Source organism: Cricetulus griseus, chromosome 5, assembly GCF_003668045.3.
Source record: "Cricetulus griseus strain 17A/GY chromosome 5, alternate assembly CriGri-PICRH-1.0, whole genome shotgun sequence".
Lineage (NCBI taxonomy): Eukaryota > Metazoa > Chordata > Mammalia > Rodentia > Cricetidae > Cricetulus > Cricetulus griseus.
Window position 1 is genome coordinate 160,339,045 of NC_048598.1, and position 20,581 is coordinate 160,359,625.

General features: G+C 39.4%; 1 protein-coding gene across 7 annotated transcripts in view; it reads right to left on the reverse strand.

Annotated features, from left to right (window-relative positions):
* Positions 1–20,581, reverse strand: part of Immp2l (inner mitochondrial membrane peptidase subunit 2) — an 874,875-nt gene that overhangs the window by 555,302 nt on the left and 298,992 nt on the right. The gene's annotated exons all lie outside the window — the stretch shown is intronic.

Here is a 20,581-nt window from a genome sequence, read left to right on the forward strand (position 1 = left end):
CCCACTGAATATAAGAGATAATACACACCAAAGGTCTAACCAAAGAGCCTATGTTTTTCCTCTCTTCCGTTTTTACCATTTTCATTTATCTTACAAGAAAACTCACAAGCTAGCCATTTCAATATACACACACACATGCACAGGGCACACACACAAACACACACATGAACATGCACACCATGCACACACTTGTGTGCACACGGACACACACACACACACACACACACACACACACCCATTAAATGGTAAGCAATAAAAAGCACAGAAGCCTTATACATAACTGGAAATTGAAGCAGGGACAGTAAGCAAATTTCATTTCTGGTCTCTGCTACAGTTGCTCTAGGGCTGAGTAGCACAGAGGAGCCCCAGAAACAAGTCAAAGTTGTGGATGAGGCAGCCTTATCTGATTCACACTGGGAATGAGACCAGCTAGGAACGAGGTCATTTGTCCCCCACTTGCATTAAGTGCTATTTCATAACCAAAGTGGCAGGAGTCCTCAGTTCTCTCTCTCTGTGTTCGTCCAAACACTCCATGTCAGGGCTGCCCATACAGCTCAACTTGCTACAGCAAGCTCCAAAGACAGCCAAGGCACAGTAAATACACCTTCCCAAAGATACAACAATTGCTTTAAATCTACACCAAACACCTTCTTATTCATAGACAGTGATAGTGTTGGGAGGAAAATAACTCTGCACATTCTTCCAGACATCACTATGAGTAAACAACAAAGGTTTTTGGTGCATCCGTCTCAGAACACCTGATGCTGCTTGCTTTAAATTAAACCTGTCTCATGCCCATCCACCCAGTGAAAACAAAGTCTGCATCTTTGAATATCCCCCTTAGCTTTCCAGATCAAAGTCCCTGAAGTCCATGCTTGCTGGGCAATTTTACAGCTTTACTATTAGTTCCACAAAATCAGCATCCAAAGTACATTTATGCCCCTTTTGGGCTATACTGACCCAGTAAGTTGACTCTGATCTGATGATTTTAGAGTGAGAATATAGCTCACTCTCATCTCCTAAGCAAGAGAACAATAAAACTGAACAGAATAAAAGCACGACAAACAATGAGGCTCACTGAGAGAGATTATTTTTCCTTAGGTGTTGCTACACTTAGGCTCCAAATGAGCACACAAAGCAAATGCTGTAAATGAGTTCATAAAAGAATACCAGCAATTACCACACAACCTAAGTGGTGTCTGAATAAAAAGTCATTTTTTATAAGAAAAACATTTTTTTAAGATCCAATGATTTAACATTGGGACTACCTCTATCTTCTTTGGGAAATGGTCCATAATGTGAATATCCCTACAGAGTCCTGTGTCCCTGTCATCATCATCACCATCATCATCTTCATCGCCATATGTCCAACACCCCCCCACACACACACACCCTCAGCCTCCTTACTTAAGAGGAGCCTTCTGAAAATCAATATTAGGATACACCCCTGCCCTGGGTTGAAATGAACTTTAAGTATCATTACCAATACTTAAAGGGGATACTGAGTGTGACCAAAGCAACATTAACTATGGTGGTGGCCTGCCACTGATAAATAGCTCAGCCCAACATATAACAAGGTAGTCTATGTGATTCAGTTTACTCGTGGTGACCAACAGATTTCATGAGCTCATAACAATTGAAGCAACGGACACAAGGCACTCAGTGCTGTTTCTATAACAAAGAACTCAGTTAATCCTTGACATTGTTGTACTGACTTCTATGTCGGCCATTGTCACTCCCATAATTCAAATATGTCTTGCAAGATATAAAAACAACCTTCTACCTATTGCTCCCAAGTCAGAAGGCGCCTTACCAAACTATGGAGTACTAGCCTCTAGGACCTAATAGCTTCGTTTTCCTGTTCTATATGAGGAAGTAATGGCTTCAGAATCCATTGGAAGGTTTCACGTCATTTGTATTACACAAAGATTCACAGCAAATATCTACTGTGACATCACCAAAAGTGCTGGGACTACAATGAAATCTCTCAGAAAAGATAAAGTAAAAGTTCCATGGACGCCATCTTACTTGCCATTTTAATAGGATAAGTAATGGAAATGATGAAAGTAAGAAACATTTTTGTCTCTAACAAGCAGAGCTTGTTATTGGTTAGAATTCCAAAAATCAAAGACAGCCCTTAATTAATAAGCACCCTGGTGATTATACAGTTAATTGTGCTCTGGCCCCAAGAACCGACAATTTCCTGGTTACAAAATGTTCGTTAAAACTATGGAGTCTAATTACATGGGCCTCCGTTCAGAGGTGGACAAAGGGTGGAGAAACGCTAGGAAATTAGCCCCCTCCTACAGAAGGCAGAGCTCTGAAAACAAGCAAGGGTGGAATTGGATGAATGACAACAAGTGAGTGGGTCACAGCTCACACAAAACGGGAGTGAGCACATGGAAAGAAATAGAAAGATGGTCTAGTGCCATCCTTTGTGTCTTTGTAGAAAATCTCATTAACATACTTACTCGTTTTTCTTCAATGGGGCTGGCTATAGCTGTTGCTAATATGTTATCATTACTCAAATAATTAGAAGCAATAGATTTTTTTAATTAGCTATCTCAAAGCAAGCACCATTATAATCATCTAATTATCCTTGGAGGCAGCTCATGTACAAATGCTTGAAACACTGACTACATTACTTCTGTGGGTGCTGGCTCTGTATTTATAGTTTAAGACCATCTCGGACAATATAGTGATGAAACAAAAAAAGGACAATTTATTTATCTCTCCAGAAATCTGAAAGTAATTTTCATTAATTAAATTTATATTCAGAAAACGAATGGGAGGTTTCAGCTAATGACAGTGGCAAAACTCTTATTAAATTTCAATTTATTCACCTGCAAACAAAGCCTAAACTATTTCTCAGTCTTAATACCAATCATTTAGATATATTCGATGAACAAGATTGCTAGCTGGATAAATACTTTTCTCAAGATAAGATGTCCCCTCCCCTGCTAGGACCTGGTTAAATCAGCCTGTAAGAGCAAATGTCTTCTTCAAACACATGGGTGGTTAAATGAATCTCTAAAGAGTATATGTACCTGATTAACAATAGGCAGCAGTATTTTAACTATAAATTAATTCCTTGGATACATGGTATGGTGTGGCCTGGTTCACCATCAAAAGTTGGCCTATTAGCAAGTGAGAAGGGCATGTCGAGACAACCCTGTGGGTTTTGATCAGGAAAATCCAAGGAATCAAGGCTTTGAAGCTCTAGGGCCCATGCTGCCATCCACGTGTACACAAGATTATAGAAGAGAAACAGAAAGGAGAGGATGATGTGGATGACTGTGGAGCTTTACTCCTGGGTCATGAGGTCAAATCACATCAGGTGAAATCAAACAGAAATGATATGTGAGGCATCTATGAAATAGAGTAAGTACAGTCTAAAGCACTCACAGCAAAAATGTAACAAAACAAAACACAGAAGGCACTGGAAATAGACAGCTGAAAAGGAAGATGATGAGATCATAACAAAGTCTAACGATGGAAATACAGATTTAAAATTTTTTTTAGCAGATTGAAGGTAGTATAATCCATGGTGGGGTGACTGAAGAAAATGAGATGAAAACCAGAGAGACAGAAGATGGAAGAGAAAGAAGAAATAAAACAAATAAGAAGAGAAACAAAAACTGAGTGGTAGAAAGGATTCGAAAGTCAAAGAGCTTATAAAGACAGTGCTGGTTAATGATGTGAAGATTACATAAGACCACTGGGGGAGGAGCAGGTAGAGCAAATGGAAACAATCCTGATGACCCACAGGAGCAGACCTCACAGGTCAGCACAGGGGACAGGCAACACAGAAGAAGTTGAGCATAGAAAACCAGGCAGCTCCAAAAGGTGTTTCCCTGACCTTGCAAAACTGCGGGTGGTAAACACTGTGGTTATGCTCTTGCAACTTGAAGAGGAAATATGATAAAGAGGAGGAACTTTGCCTATGGGCTTAGTCTGGAGTATAAATAATGGAAGACATAGAAATAAGCTGGAATCACTTCTTGAAATCATTTAAAGGGGGGTGGAATAAAAAGCTAAAAAGTCTAGGGAATATTGTGTTGAGACACAGAGGGTTACAGAGAGGAGGAAATTGGGAGATAATGGCCAAAGTAATGAGGTTTGTGTTATGTAGATGACCTACTTCTAAAGATCTAAACTCCACCATGGTGACTGCAGTTAGAATACTTGACATTCGCCAAGACAATAGGTCTTAAAAGTTCACAGCACAAAATTCAATTTAAACAAAACTACACAATTTGATACATTCACAAGCTTGGCTGTACTAATCATTTCACAATCTGTTCAGATGTCAAGAAATTATGCCATACACCATAGACATATACATAATTTGTAATAAAGGAAGGCAGAAACCTACTTGGGGTTTTGGAAGATGTTTGTTTTCAAGCCTTCAGAATATTTCAGAGATTTTTCTCAAATTATTCAGAGGAAAAGGAGTGCCAGGGAACTGGGGTTACATATTTATGTTTGCTTGTTTGTAGTTTAATTGTCTTCTGAAAACCTTGCAAAATGCCCAATATCAACTCATCGCAGAACCTTTACTGCTGTGGGCACATCCTCTGCAGCTTGCTGCTCTGATCCCTTTCCTTTGTCATCACCCACAGCAGCCTCTGCAGTGCCCTGCCTTCCTTAACCCTGTCCTTTGCATTCCTTTCTCAGTCCAATTGAGATCTTCCCTTCTGATGCAGGCCATGTCTTACAAGTTTGTGTGGTGCAGGGTGTGTGTGTGTGAGTGGGGGGAAGGGGACATTTGCCTTTGCCTAACACAAGGATCACCAATCCTTCAAAAGAACAATTGTCATTCCAATAATAAAACTGATGCTATATCCAGATTCAAATGGCATTCAGGGTGATCTGGTACACCCTGGCTAGTTTTGTTTGTTTGGTTGCTTGGTTTGGTTTTGATTTTGGTTTTGGTTTTTTGTACCAGATTTCTGTTTCTGTACTATTGTCGCCTGGAAAAGTAAAGGCCATCAATGACCATTTTTTGCCTCTAAGGTAGCTAGCCATGAATTTTTCTGGTCTACACAGTTATATCATCCATGATGGTGGCAGACCTTCAAGCAGCCAAGGGGAAAAAAATGACTAAAAATGGTAACTTTTAACACAAAATAGAAAACCCCAGAAGTGCATATATATGGTCAGCACTAAAAAGAAAGGGCATTAAAGCCATGTTTAATTAGCAGAAGGAATAAAATATGACAAAAAATGTGAAACAGAAGTAGAATGTTCAAAAAACAACAAACAAACAAACAAAAAAGTAGTAGAATGTTCAAAACACTAGATTAAGAAAACTCAAATCCTAATAAATGTTGTTCTCATCCGGTCTCTTTCATGTGCTGTTTCTGACATCACAAAAATACAAAGGCTTCAATAAACACAGAGGTGAACAAAATGACACTAATGACTCAGCTCTTAGGAAATAGAACTAGTACTCCAGATGGAGATTGGTTTGAAAGACATGAGCAAGGCTAAAGGTGAGGATGACCCCAGGTGAGGCTGCACAGGGTGGTCCAACCATCACCCAACACCCTTCATCTCTTCTACCCTGGTCATTGCCCAATGTCCTTCAACCGGCCTGTAGTATTCAGGGGCCCTATCCTCCAACTCCATGTGTACTGAAGGATTTTCTGTCTCTACACTCAAATCTGCCAAGGACAGAGCCAAATAAAGATCCTTGAGCCTCTGTCCACAGTGGCTGCTCCAAATGTGGGCCAGAGAGTGAAAGTCAATGAAATTAATCCCCTTGGAGATTTTATAAATATTCACTGGGGAAACGTGCTTGCCACATGTAGGAGGGAAAAAATTACATAGGGAAGCATAGCTGAGAAGGAAAGAAGGGTTTCAGGAAAGAGTGACATTGGTGCTGTAACTGGGGTATCTGGACCCCTCCCAAAGCCCCAAATTCCGAATTCTGTCCTTTAAGATGTTTAGCTGGGGGGGCTGGAGAGATGGCTCTGCCATTAAAGGCTAGACTCACAACCAAAACTAAAAGATGTTTAGTTGCATTAGTTTGATGTAGGTTAGATGCAGTCTAAACTGGCCTATATAGCCTTGTGTAATGTGATACACTCCCAGCTGCTAGCTTCCTCAAAGAAGGCGATGGAATGGAAAAAAGACCAGAGGAGGAAAGAGAAACCAAGGGTGTACTTTGATGTCTGCCATGACAACATCAGAATACATTCACTCCTTTCAATCCATCTGAAAAGTGAAGATAATGAGACTGTGAAGAAACTCACCAGGGACATGCCATTAACAGCCAACTCATGGCCTAAGACTAAAAATGACTGCTGACTAACCAAACACCTTATGGTCACACATTCTAAAGGGAACTAGAAAGCACACTTCCAAGCTGAAGTGAATTCAACTTGTTCTAATCTGTAGATTTTTAACCTGGGCTTTCAGGCAAGCACTATAAAATAGAACATACTAAGAAACACAAACACACAGACTAAGTCAAACTAGAAATAACGCACTGTCTGGGGGTTGGGGTGCCACTCAGTGGTAGAGTGTGTGCTTAGCAGGTGTAGGGGTCTGGGGGACAAGAGCTAGCATCTTAGGGGGACAGGGACCATTGTCATGATATGAGAAAAGACATCAAAACCTTTTTATACATGAATTTCAAGGTCTTTATCATGTGTAAATGTGTGTGACAAAGGGGGTCAGATCGCCTGCAGCTGGAGATACAGGCCACTTTGTGAGTGCTAGGAATTGAACATGAGTCCTCTGCAAGAATAGCAAGGGATCTTTGTTAACCCATACATCAGTGCTCTAACCCAAACATTTAAATAAAAAGAAATACAGACCTTACCTTTACTTACAGCAGCCTGAAAATTCAGTGCTCAGGCAAAACAGGACTCCTCTTATGGATATTTCTTTCATGGATCCACTAAAACCCCAGAGAACACTTGTGAGAATGAACTAAAAGTTGTTCTATTGGGATGGACTTAATGCCAGAAGAGGTTAGGCCTTGCTTTACTTGGTTAAGTATGCTGTGGCTGCTGGAGTTCCTTTCTTCCCACATTTTCTTCCCTCTTTATATACAAACTGGCGCATGGGGGTGTGTGGGGGGTGCTCTGATTACGGTACAGTGTCAATCTGATTCGTAGCCCGTGACAAGAGTGTTTATTAAGCATGCCTTATGTCTCAGGTGGTGGGGAATAATTTCATTTTGAAGAAATTATTTTGTAAAATGCCATCACCTTTCTCTATTGAATATCCACAATCTACTCCCAATGTGTTTGGTTTGGCTTCTTACTGAGAAAACTCCATAGGAAACACGGAAATCAGTGCATTGTGTGAGAACTCACTAAAACTAAAATGAAATCGGTAGCATTTCCCTCTTTATGCACCCTGTGCTTTAACTACAGTGTTAGAATGTTGGCTTCGACAAAGAAGGAAATTTCCCAAAATATACAGTGAGGTTTTTAATCATACTACAATAAAACAAAGGGTATCATAAAGTTCCTGCACTATCCAACACTTAGTCTAATCAGCAGTAGATATATTGTCATTTGCTCAGTAAACATCTAAGAGGGGGTGGCTACAGCAACATGCCTACTCAGATCCACAGGTTCAGAAACACACTTTTGAGTCACACAAGCACAGGGAGGGTGGGGGGGTGTTAAAACCAGGCTTAGTCTTGCATCCTATGCCAAGCACCACTGTGAGCTGAGTACTAACTACGGCTTGGACATTTGTGGGTACCACTTGGCTGCAGTCCTGGCCCACCTTTGTGGTCTTTGCTCACAATTAGCTATAGTTGTCTCCACTTGGAACACATGTATCTATGTGGGGAATAGGCTTTCCTGTGTCACACTTTCTAGACAAACTTATGTGTGTTCTTAGAGCCATACCCCTCTGCTCAAAGCCCAGTGTCTTATTCACTAGCAGCAAGCTGCTAAATCACCGAGCTAGACTTGGATCTCAATCTTCAAACCCAAACACTAATGCTTATGTAGCTTTGGCACAGTCAGCATGCCTACCAAAGAAATATTTATTATTTCTCTCAGATAGAAGTTATGAAACAGGCTAGCCTATTCAAATATAGCCCATTTCTTTCCTTACAGGATACGTTTATTGCACACAGTAGATAAAACACTGAAGTCACTAATCTAGTGTCACTTCCAAATAACATGCATTGTCCCCTCCATGCGTTTTCTTCTAATTTCCTTCAATAATGAAGAACAATTATACACAAAAGACACCGGCCCCATCCCACATAGACACCCAAAGGAGAAACATCTGTCAATATTCAGTGGTGCCTCAGAGGGAAACATTGGTGAAACACTACTTTTCACCTTTCTTTAGAATGTCTTTGCTCCAATTCAAATTTCATCCCTCCTAATGGAAAGCTAATGCTGGCTCTTCCACAGACATGTTGCAGTCAGTCTTTTGTTCCTCAGCATTTCTCCTCTGTAAATGTGCTCATCAACTTGTCAAGCTGCTTGTTAGAGTCTGTACTTAATCGCCACATTCCCTCTCAGCTGAAACTGTCTCTCCTCCCTTAATCATTCCCTGTCTTGATTACTATAATTTCTCTTTTATTGTCCTCTTGGAATTCACACCAGTTAAGTCATGAGTGGACAAAATATGTAGCTAAAAGAACACGTCCTTCCAAATGTCCCCCACTCTTTCACAAACACATTTTGAGTCAGTCTTGGAAAGTTCCTGTTCACCTTCATGTCACTGCAGGGGTTGTGTCGTAATTATCTTCTCTATCATGCCACTACAGAGACACACATCACCAATTTTGTCATGTCAACTTCCTCCCAGGAGTCCTAGGCATATCCCTTGAAATGTTCTCTCATTAATGAGACGGTTTTAGATTTCTCCTGAAGAGGAAGAATACAGGGAAACTGCCATGTGAACTTGCTCTCTTCTCCCCAACCAGCCTACAGTCCAAACTTGCTTTGAATTTTAATCTTTGGGACATAATGTCTAATAAACTGAAATTTGTAAGAAAATGGTTTCTCAGAGTCTAACAACTTTTAGGCAAATGGTGAGATATTCAATTCTAACATCTAAGGCAATAAAAATGCAAATTTTAGAAAACTATGTAATCAAAGGAGGATCATTTCAAGCAATAAACCCTTCAACTTAGAAGGTTTCATTTTATGACTTCACATTTTCATTCTGAAAACTTTTCATAGGAAAAGAGAGCCTGTCTGACCAGTGGAGAACAGATGAAAAGCCATTTTGTCATGTGTATGCAAATGATTTACTTTGTAAAACTACTTAAAGCAAAATCTCAAGTAGCAGTTTGGTTTCCTCTTTGTAAGTCAGGCATGGTTGCTTATACTTTCAATCCCAGCGCTTGGGAGACAGAGGCATGAGGATCTCTGTGAGCTCATGGTCAGCCAGTACTGTCTCAAGAATAAGTTTTCCATGTAAGTTTCTGAGAAAACATAATATATTGTAACATGAATAATAAAAACTCAAAGACAGATATTGGGGTTCAAGCTGGAGATCAGAGAAGCAAAAACAGCCAACCACTAGAGAGCTCTTAACTCTACCAAGGCTGGGGAGGTCCTGTCCTCAACATGGCTGGAGACTAATTGCCAGTTCTGAGAACACTTACATACCTCTCTAGTGCTGGGATTAAAGGTATGAGCTCAGTTTGTCTTTTAGGCTGATTCACTCTCATGTAGCCTTGAACTCACAGAGATCCATCTGCCTCTGTCTCCTGTGACCTGGGATTAAAGATGTGGCTACCACTGTCCAGCTTCTCTGGCTGTGGCTAGCTATGCATTCTGATCCCAGGCAAGCTTTATGGTCCAGGATAGTCTCTAGCACACACATCCTCTCTCTTTCCCTCTCTCTCCCCCTTCTTCTTCTTCTCCTCTCTTTCTCCCTCCCTCCTTCTCACTTATCTCCCTGCCTCCTTATTTCTCCCCCTCTTTTCCCTCCCTCCTTCCCTCTTTCTCCTTCTCACTCTCCTCCCCCCCTCCTTCTCTATTTCTTTCTCCTCTCTTTTGCCCCTCTCTCTCTCTCTGTCTTTCTCTCGCACACACACACTCTCCTGTGTGGGTACCCATGTTGGGGGTGGTGGATCACAGCCATCATGGCCAGGAATGTTATTTTCTGTAGCCTACAGTAAGCCTTTGTTCTAAAACTAGTTCTCCTTTTGATGTCAGGGTGGTAGTCTAACTAGAAAAAGAGATCAACTCGGAAAGCTCTCCAGGTAGAATACAGTAAGAACTTCCATCCAAGAGGCACCAGCAACAGAACTCCTAGGAGTGAGTGTAGAGTGAGGAGAGGAGCAGAAGAGGAAGAGTTCAGCCTACAACTAACCATCTTCAGTATACAGCAATGAGTCACTAGCAGATCAACCTACCCTGCTAAACATTTCTCCTGTAATAAACAATAACAATGAAAAAATGGATCTCATGTGCCACGTATACTCATACTGCAAAGCTACAGAACAATCACTGTCAACAAAATTCTAATATAGGTTCTAATATAGGGAAGAAAAGCTATTAGTGATGACCTTTCCTGTATGTCTTTGAAATTGTAGTTTTAATAGAAAATTAAATAAAACGGTTTTGCAAAGTTATAGGTCTACTTCAAACTAAATGGAGGTCTTTAGTATCTTCCTGGCAGGGGCCTTAGAATGCTTAAGAGCAGCAGGAGTTTGAAGGTTCTTCACTTTCTCTTTGAAACAATGAGCTACAGTCCGTGTGCTTTAACACAGAACAAGCCTCAAGGAACCCATGGAACATTGAGTTTGAATCCGAAGGGTAATTTTAAGAAATTTTCTCTCTGTACGCATTGTTGTCCAAGTGTAATGTTGAATCTACTGTCTATGATCTAAGTAAATGGCGCCACCATGGCAACCTGTGTTCCAAGCTGAACACCCAGCATTGTTCCCCCTAAGTTTTCCTATAGGAGAGGAGCCAGGCTTGGAACACAAAGCTCAAAAAGTCTGACCAGCTTCTGTGAGCATGTTTACAAGCTTCTCAAACCTTATAAATAACTATCTCCCTCCAGAATGGGATGCAAATCAAGAATGCCTGTGCCTGTGCTGCTGGATTATTTATTTGCTGTACTTTAAAATAGAGGTACAAACTTGCAAAAATATTTTTATTAAGTTTCACCAGTTCTTTTCATCACAATGTTAAAAAGAACTAAACCAACAGACTACAGAGAAAAAGAAATTTAATGTTCCTTGTATGGTCTTCAAAGAAATAGGAATGTACCAGACATCTGACTCAAGTGAGAGCCCTGCTATTTTCATTAACAAAACGTAATCTCTGCTTCCCAAGGATCTTAGAAGATTTGACTAACTACCAATTACTGAAACAGTTGTTTCTGATGAACTATTTCAGGGTGACAAGTTGCCCATGTTATGTTTGTCAAAGTTGCTGATGGAGGTGGCAACAACAACAATGAACATTACTTAGCTGTGGATGATTCTGAAATCTGACCACTGACTAAAATCAGCTAAAGTCTAATATAGCTTGGGAACAGAAAGCCTGTCTCTTTAAGTGAAAAATAATGATGTTTTAAACCCTAGAGTTCTGTTTAAAAAACCAAAAAAATAAAATAAGATAAGAATGCTTCTACGTCCTAAACTTTCTACACAAATTAAAACCATTATGTTGATCTACTAAAACTAGTGGGGGCAGGGAGCCCATGAGAATGCTCCAGGAAACAGGGAGCACTTGGCAAGAGATGAAAGGTCATGGTGCTGACTTCCTAAATCAACTACTGGTATATATTATGACTGAAAGTAGTTGTCTGCTATGAATCATCACAAACTATTTTATATGGAATGTTTTAATTTCCTCTACTTTGAAATGTCAGATAACTGAAAAAGATTAATCTGAAGTTCTGTCCTACCCACAGTAAAATCACAAGTTCTTTCACAAATATGTTAAAGATACTTTCTTTTTTGTTGTTTTCTTATTATTATTTTCTTTGATTCTATTTTGTGCTGTATTTATTACATACTGATGCTTTTTAATTTTTTTTCATTTATTTTACATACCAATCACAGTTTTTTCACTCCCTCCTCCTCTTCACATTCCTTTACCCCACTGTCTGACTATCACCTTGGGTGGCAAACCCCCACCCCCTCCCCACCCCCACCCCTGAGCATCCACTCATCCTCAGTTCAGAAAGGGGTAGGCCTCACATGAAACAAAGCATGTCATATCACCTTGAGGAAGGACCAAGCTCTCCCCCTTGCATCAAGGCTAGGTGAGGTAACCCTGCAAATGGAATAGATTCCAAAAAGCCAGATCATGCTTCAGGGACAAGTCCTGATGCCACTGCTAGGGGCTCCAAAAACAGACCAAGCTACACAATTATCATCCACATGCAAAGGGTCTAGGCAGGTCCCATGCAGGCTCCCTAGCTGCCAGTCCAGAGTCCATGAGTTCCCAATAGTTCAGGTCACCAGTCTCTGTGGGTTTCCCAGTCATGATCTTGTGCTCTCTTACTCTTGTCAACTGGATTCCCAGAGCTTGGCCCAGTGCTTGGCTGTGGATTTCTGTATCTGTTTCTATCTGTTACTGGATGAAGGATCTCTGTTGACAATTAGGGTAGTTACCAATCTGATTACAGGAGAAGGTCAGTTCAGGCACCCTCTCTACTATTGCTAGGAGTCTTAGCTGGGGTCATCCCGGTAGATTCCTGAAAGTTTCCCTAGAACCAGGTTTCTCCCTAACCCCCAAATCCTCCCTTTATCAAGGTATCTCTTTCATAGCTCTCCCCATCTATCTGACCCCCAACTCACACAGCCACTTTGGAAATCAGTATGACAGATTTTCAGAAAATTGGGAATCAATTTACCTCAAGACCCAGCAATACCAATCTTGGGCATATCCACAAATGATACTCAATCATACCACTAGGACACTTGCTCAACTATGCTCATAGTAGCATTGTCTGTAATAGCCAGAACCTAGAGAGAACCTAGATGCACATCAATCAACGAATGAATAAAGAAAATGTGTTACATTTACACAATGGAGTATTACTCAGTGTAAAAAAACAATGACATCCTGAAATTCACAGACAAATGTACAGAAGTAGAAGAAACCATCCTGAGTAAGGCAATCCAGACACAGAAAGATAAACATGATATGTACTCACTCATAAGTGGGTATTAGATATAGAGCAAAGGATAATCAGGCTACAATCCTCAGCCCCAGAGAAGCTAGGTAACAAGGAGGACCCTAAGAGGGACACATGGATTTCCCTGGGAAGGGGAAATAGTTGAGATCTCCTAGGTAAACTGGGGGTAGGGAGGGATGAGAAGATGCGAACATGAGGGGATCAGTTTGGTTGAGTTAAGGTACTTTGTTAAGGGTACGTTCCCAAGACCACCTACAGTATCCAATTGCTAATAAAGTAGAATTCCTGCAAGCAGGGCCCAGTGCCGGGCATTGGTGGCGCTCGCCTTTAATCCCAGCACTCGGGAGGCAGAGGCAGTCGGATCTCTGTGAGTTCAAGACCAGCCTGGTCTACAAGAGCTAGTTGCAGGACAGCCTCCAAAGCCACAGAAAACCCTGTCTTGAAAAACCAAAAAAAAAAAAAAAAAAAAAAAAAAAAAAAAAAAAGTAGAATTCCTGAAAGCAGGGCCCAGGACCCTCTCTAAATTTCAAATAAATGCCCTACATATCATAAGCTGTTTGAGCTATTATTTTTGCCACTCCATGGATTTTAGATAGAGTCAACAATAAATGTTATCATGAATTATTATAGATTGCTAATTACAGAAGTAACTCTAGCCTTATATATTCTATTAAGATTTAACAAACTGTCTTCTCTTATAAAACAATGGAATCAATTGTAATATAACATGTTTACATTTTAGCTTAGCTATCAATATTCTATGATTAAAAAAACAGCCAGTGTTCATTTGAATTATGCTCAACTGTAATAAGTATCACCAATAATCTTGCTGCTTATAACAAAAACTTAATTATATTTTAACGGTTTTACCTATTTATATGGTGTGTATATAATTTGAAAAGCTCTAACAAATCTTTCATGGACCTAAATGGAGTGTAAATATTAACTAAGTTATACCAAAGGAATTAGAGGGTGATTCAACAGATGGAAATATCACTTCCAAGTATTTTCTCACAAGCCAATAAATGCCAAAAGAAGTTGTTCCATAAAGTAAATCTGAAGTCTACCTATTAGACTAGGGTTTCCAGCATACAATAGGTGTTTAGCTTCTACTAAAGAATCTTAATAAATATCTATTATAGCATCCCAATTAGTCTTATCATTACACATGTCTATCTATCATGCTAAAACAAATCATGCTAAAACAAAACAGATCCACAAAAGATCCATGTTGTAAGTAAGCCTCTATTTATAATTTACTTTATATGTAATGCAACTTATATAAAAGTAAAATATTGCTTTGGCTTTTAGTTAGATTAAAAACACTGCAGTGGGGATTTAGAACAACTTTGAGGGTAAATTCTACCATGTGCATAAGCAAGATGAAGAGCCAGAGAAGCCCGTTGTGTAGTTCAAAGGCCTAGGAGGGAATGATGCTGTGGTTGAGATGCCCATCTGCATCTAAAGCCTGATATCTAAGAAGTTCCTAAGAGGAGAAGGCTGCCGTTTCTACTCCTCAGTCAAATAGCATAGGAAATGAGTCTTCCTCTACTTTTGGTTGTTTTCAGGACTCCACAGATTGGATCCTGTCTACTCACATTGGCCTGGGCATTTGAGTACAAAACTCAACATCTAAAATGCACACCTTATCCAGAAACAATCTCACTGACACACAGAAAAAGTAAGTTTAATCAGGTAACAAAAGTTTAATCAAGTTGAAACAAAGTTTAAGCAATACCAATACATTACAGAATATTTGTCCAAAACCTAAGCAAATAACAAAAGAGACTGAAACTTTAGTCATTGTGGCATTAAAGATAATGAAATAAATCTATTCCATTGCTTCAAGCCACATTACACTGAAGATTATAGTCAAAGACCATAAGGCTATTAATTCACATCAAAGGTATGATTTTGAAAGAATTACTCTTATCTATAGATGCTGTAACAGACCAAAAAGGAAAATTGTAATATAATCTATAGCAAAATGTTAGGGGACAAGACTTCTAAAGGTAACAGGTTTCAATATCAGTCAATGACAATCACAGGAATGATTTTTGCAAATAACAATTCAATTTTTTTAAAATTTAAAATTTAAAATTGACACAACAGATACAACAAAAATATGGTGCTGAGGAATATGTATATAATCACATTATGAGAAATAATATAAAACATTAGCTCTACATAGTTATGCTATGTTCACAAATAAAAAATATATAGATTATAGAGATAGCAAACTTGAGAGACTACATCAATATAAAATGGATGTTTTCCTGTCAGCTTAGCAGCTGCACAGGAATCTACCGATATTTTAACTATCCTCTGCGGCCCCATGGCCTGCATTCAGTACCCCTTCTGTCTTCGTGGCCTGGAGGGCCTTCTGATCCCACAGCCCTAAGCCTCCAACATTCTGTTTACCAACAAAAACTCAGAAATCAGTTGTACGGTAAAGACCTGCTAGATCAGAGAAGCCAAGAAACAACCAGCTGACCTTGCTTTATGGCTGGATGATTGGGGGGGGGGTCCTTCTGTATATATGTTTATCTTATTGGTTGATGAATAAAACACTGTTTGACCAATAGCCAGGAAGAAAGCATAGGCAGGGCTACCAGACCAGGAGAAGGCTGGGGAGAGGAAGTCAAAAAAGAGAGACACTATGCTGACAACGGAGTAAAATGCCAGATTATGGGTAAGCCACAGTCTCGTGGCAATACATAAATTAATAGAAATGGGTTAATAATTAAGACAGAGCTAGCCAGTAAGAAGTCCTAGCCATCAGCTAACAATTTTATAATTAATATAGCATCCTTTTGTTTATTTGGGGCAAAGCAGCTATGGGACCAGGCTGGAAAGAAACTCCAGCAACAGCTGTCTGACCCAGTAAGAGACATGTCTCTTAACTCATCTTGAAACCAAAAAGCAAGAAGCTCCAAATGTAAGACCCCACTGTTTCCTTCCTATGGATCTTTTTTATCCAAATTGATGGCTTCTCTATGCCCAATTCCAGTCAGCTAGTCACTAGCTCCACCCGATCATTCAAGGTTAACTTTATGTAAAGGTATGGAAAGGACACAGTGCAATCAAAATTTCCGCAACATAAAATAACTGCAAAAATAAAAAATAAAAGGTGTTTTCACATAAGTTGAATATCAAACTCTGAAATTGGTAGGTGTGGCAAGAATCCTAGAATGGTCCAGACAGCTTTTATAGTACAATGTGTAGCACATGAAATTTTGTTCTACTAATGATTGAAGCTGACCTTGCTTTATGGCTGGATGATGGGAGGGATGTCCTTCTGTATATATGTTTATCTTATTGGTTGATGAATAAAACACTGTTTGGCCAATAGCCAGGAAGAAAGCATAGGCAGGGCTACCAGACCAGGTCATTATTAAAGCAATATGGCACTAGAGCAGAGACTGACAGCTAGACTAACCAGTCAAACCAAAGAGAAAAATACCTGCACCAACATGCACACAAGATAAAACAGAAGTGGGTGAATGGGAGTGAAATGAAATTCCTATTCAACATTAATGGAAATGCATGCTTCTCGCTTAGTTCCATGGCTTAGCAACTTCTAACTCTTCATTTAAGTTCCAGATTCATGAGACTTAAATACCAAAACTCAAAGTAGAAAAATATAGCTTTTTCTAATGGATAAACCTCTGTAGCAATAAAAACTATTGCATTTCTAATGAACAAGCAGGTCACTGTTATATTGCAATTAATTTTTTTAGGAGAAAACACATGAGCAAAGTAAGATAAGTCACCTATAAGTTAGTGTCACAACAACAACTACCACGTGATCATTATCCATCATATAAAAAGTCACCTACAAGTCAAAAAAATTTTAAAATTACAACCAAAGAGAAAAATGGGAGAGAGAAGGATATTTCAACAGGAAAAACAACATTCAGCACCTAAAAAAAGCTCTTCTACCTCTGTATTATCAGAAAGCTAAGAAAAAAAACAAAACCAGGATAGATCGTGGAGAAGATATTTAAGTGGATGAAAACTGACCACTCAACAACACCAAGTTAAATGAGATGATCTGAAATTGTAACATACTTTTGTAATGTGTATAAAATAGGAAAGCATTTTCAAAAACATTTTGGTGGTAGTTAATAAGTGAAGCCACCTAGTCCACCGGCAAGTACATCTGCTAGAGAAACTGCTGTTCATGTGCTAGGCAGTACATATTAACTGACTGGGGAGTCATCATTCCTTATAGCAACAATTGGAAGAAACACAAACATCAATAGTGAGATGCATACATGAATCATAGCACACCCATCAATGCAGAATATACACAGTACAACAAGATCAGATTTGTGTTAATACAGAAAACTGAAAAAGCAATGATAAAACCACTCATAAAATAACACTGAATTTTATAATGTAATAAAACATAAATGTGCCATATATCAATACAAGTTGATGTTTAAAATATAAAAGCATGCATTATGCACTAATGGACAGTAAATTAAGAATAATAATTAACTCCTCACATCACAGGCACAGCATTAGGAAAAACCTATGCAGGGAACTTTATTTTTGTTTTATTTCATTAACTTACAAAACAAATCAGACAGCAAGGTTTTAAAATATGATGAAGCTGAATGGTTGCATTCATGTTTGTTATTTTTCAATATACTTTTCAGAGTTTAAAAGTATTTCTAAAATTCAAAGAAAATATTTTTGAAGTCTAATTAAATGAACGCTGGGAAGCTCAGTTCAGCCCTCTTGAGCATAAAGGACTATGATGACATAGAAAATATCAGTGTTGATTTTTTACAATATGAAAACATTCCTTGCTACTGTAAACTCCCTAATACCCCTTTTCATTAATTTACTCCATGCGTTTCAGCCTCTTGTGTTATTAACCCCAGCATATGATTATAGATTAGTCAGTCAAACCTCCATCCACACATGCTTAATTACCCAGCAAATCTGCCTTCCCTGTATTGTTTTGCCTTATATTGGCTGTAACATTTAAGTTGTTGCCTGAAATTTTCCTTGCAGCTAAAATTTCCTACCCTGTTTGGCTGCTGTTAACTCAGGTTCAAAGGGTATTAACCTTCATGGTCATAACAGAGTCCTGGGCAACGCCAGGCCTTGGCCAAAGCCCCTCCTCTTCTGAGTGGCTACTTTTCCTTCATTACTCAGTTCAGCCGTGCAGGGAAATCATCACAGACACCTGTGGCATAGACTGTGGGGAAAAGTATGGACATCCTCTTAAGTTGTTAGAAAGGGAAAATGCTGTCGAGTGGAGGAACGGGAATGGAGAACAGAGCAGCCAGCTCCTTCTGTCACTCACTGGCCCCCTGTGTGGCCTGTAACCAGCTTCCCCTCTCAACCTGCACTTAGTCATGTAGAGATAATGGCACTGTCCTGCCACCTGACAGGACTGGTGTGGCCTGAAGGACATGCACAGCTAACTAGTAGGCAAGAACTGATCCTTTGTAAACTGAAAAACATACTAGTAAAATAAAAAGCCCAATACTCTCTTTAAAAAAAATGTTTGATTAGGGAAAATTAATTAGGGGGGCTTAGAATACTGTGTGCACAACATAGTGCCTCTATCACAGAAAACTGTCCATGGAAAATTAAACAACAGATAGTGACATTTCACAAAGGGATTCTACTAAATGTGGGAGCTGAGAAAGTTGAAGCAAGGTGTTTGGAGTATTATCTTCTGAAATTGCTCATGAACTAAACAGAAGGGTGACTGCTATTTACACAGAAAAACCAACATGGCACAAGCTAAAAGGGTGGCAAGGTGGGGACCACTAAGTGTTACAGCTTTCCTTAATGTGGTGGCTCTAACAGAATGCTGAGTAGACCCTTGGCTACCCGAAGACTTGGAGGAGGCCGTGAGGGCAGGTTACCTTCTCAGTGATACTGAGACATCATCTGCCTGCTTGTCTGTGTTAATGTTTGCACACGTGCTAAAGATGTGCTGACGCAAGAGGTGCTGGTGTCTCAGCACTTAAGGCCTCAGCACCAAGTGGAGGTCACTGTGCTCTTCGCTGTTATGGACTTCAGTAAAGCAGGGGAATAAGCAAAAATAAAAATACTGGTGTCACCTAATCATGTTCTCAATACAGGACAAGTGGAGCTCTTATCTAGTGTGGCAGATGCTGAGGAAGCCTCTGTTTTTGGGAAAGGCAACCATGGGACTACTTCTATGTGAGGCAGGCACAAACTTGAAGGGACAAGCGACAAATGATGATTAATTCAAGTTGGGTTTAAGGCAGATACTTTTGCCAAAATGAAACTGTCGCTTGAAGGAAACACATCCTCATCATGGATGGTACTAATGTTTGGCATAAAAATTAGAAATTTGACAAGCATCTGTCACTAGGACAACTGTAAGGAAAACTTATATACGATATTATAAAAGCTTCCTACCACAATGACTCCTCACCAGGTCAAGGAGAAATGTTAAAAACGGGACTAGCTAATGCTTGATAATGAAGAGATGAAGGAGGAAACTCAGCTTTGCATCATAACACAGTTTCAGCCTATGTGTGGTTGGCTTTACTCTATAGTTTTAGGGCCCCGTGTCAGCAAAATATCCTGGCAGAAAGCATGTGGTGAAGCAATACTGCATAGCCCATGATGACCTTGCAGGAAGGGGGAGGGGTGACATGGAACAATATAACCTTCAATGCCACATAGCTGATGGCCTGTCACAGCAGTAACAGTACATTTAGTTCTTAATCCACTGATGACAGTAATGTGCTCATGATTTAGTCAGTGCTCCTTAGTGCCAATAGATGAAAATGAAGTCTTCAGTTATGTGCTTTCTAATGTGCCCACCAGATGCATATATACGTGAACAGTGATGGTGTTAAGATTTTCCCAACCCATATAACTCAATAAGTCAATATTTTCTAAATGACCTGTATTTGTATTTATATTATATATCATGACAAATTGAAAGTCCATTACACACCAAAGAATTTTAAAGCAACAAAACTGATTTTTAAAAAAGTCACTAGTGTGATTTCACACTCACTTGGCATACGATCTTTGACAAGTACAACTTTGGCTTATCTCAAAACTTAATATATTCATTATTAAAATGTTTCTTTGTTTTTGACCAATGTAGTTGGATACAATCAAAAGAGAGAACAGAGTGGAAGCAGATAAATGGTATTGTAAACTTCACATCAATTAGTAACTCACTTAGCTCAGGTACAAATATATTCTTCATATTCCATAGCTCCCATTCAGACAAGGGCTATCCATGAAAGACTGCCTAAACATATACTCTCCTCCTTCCTAGTGTTTTCTTGCTCTCTAGGACCCACTGCAATCTCCCTTGCTTAAGAAGTCAATTTGCAAATAGATCATTGTTTAAGCACAACAGCTTATAAAAGATCACTCAACTGTGTCTACACTATGCTCTTTGACTGGTAAAGAAGGATCAAAGTGACCGTCATAATAGGAGCGTTATACACAATTTTATTTTCTA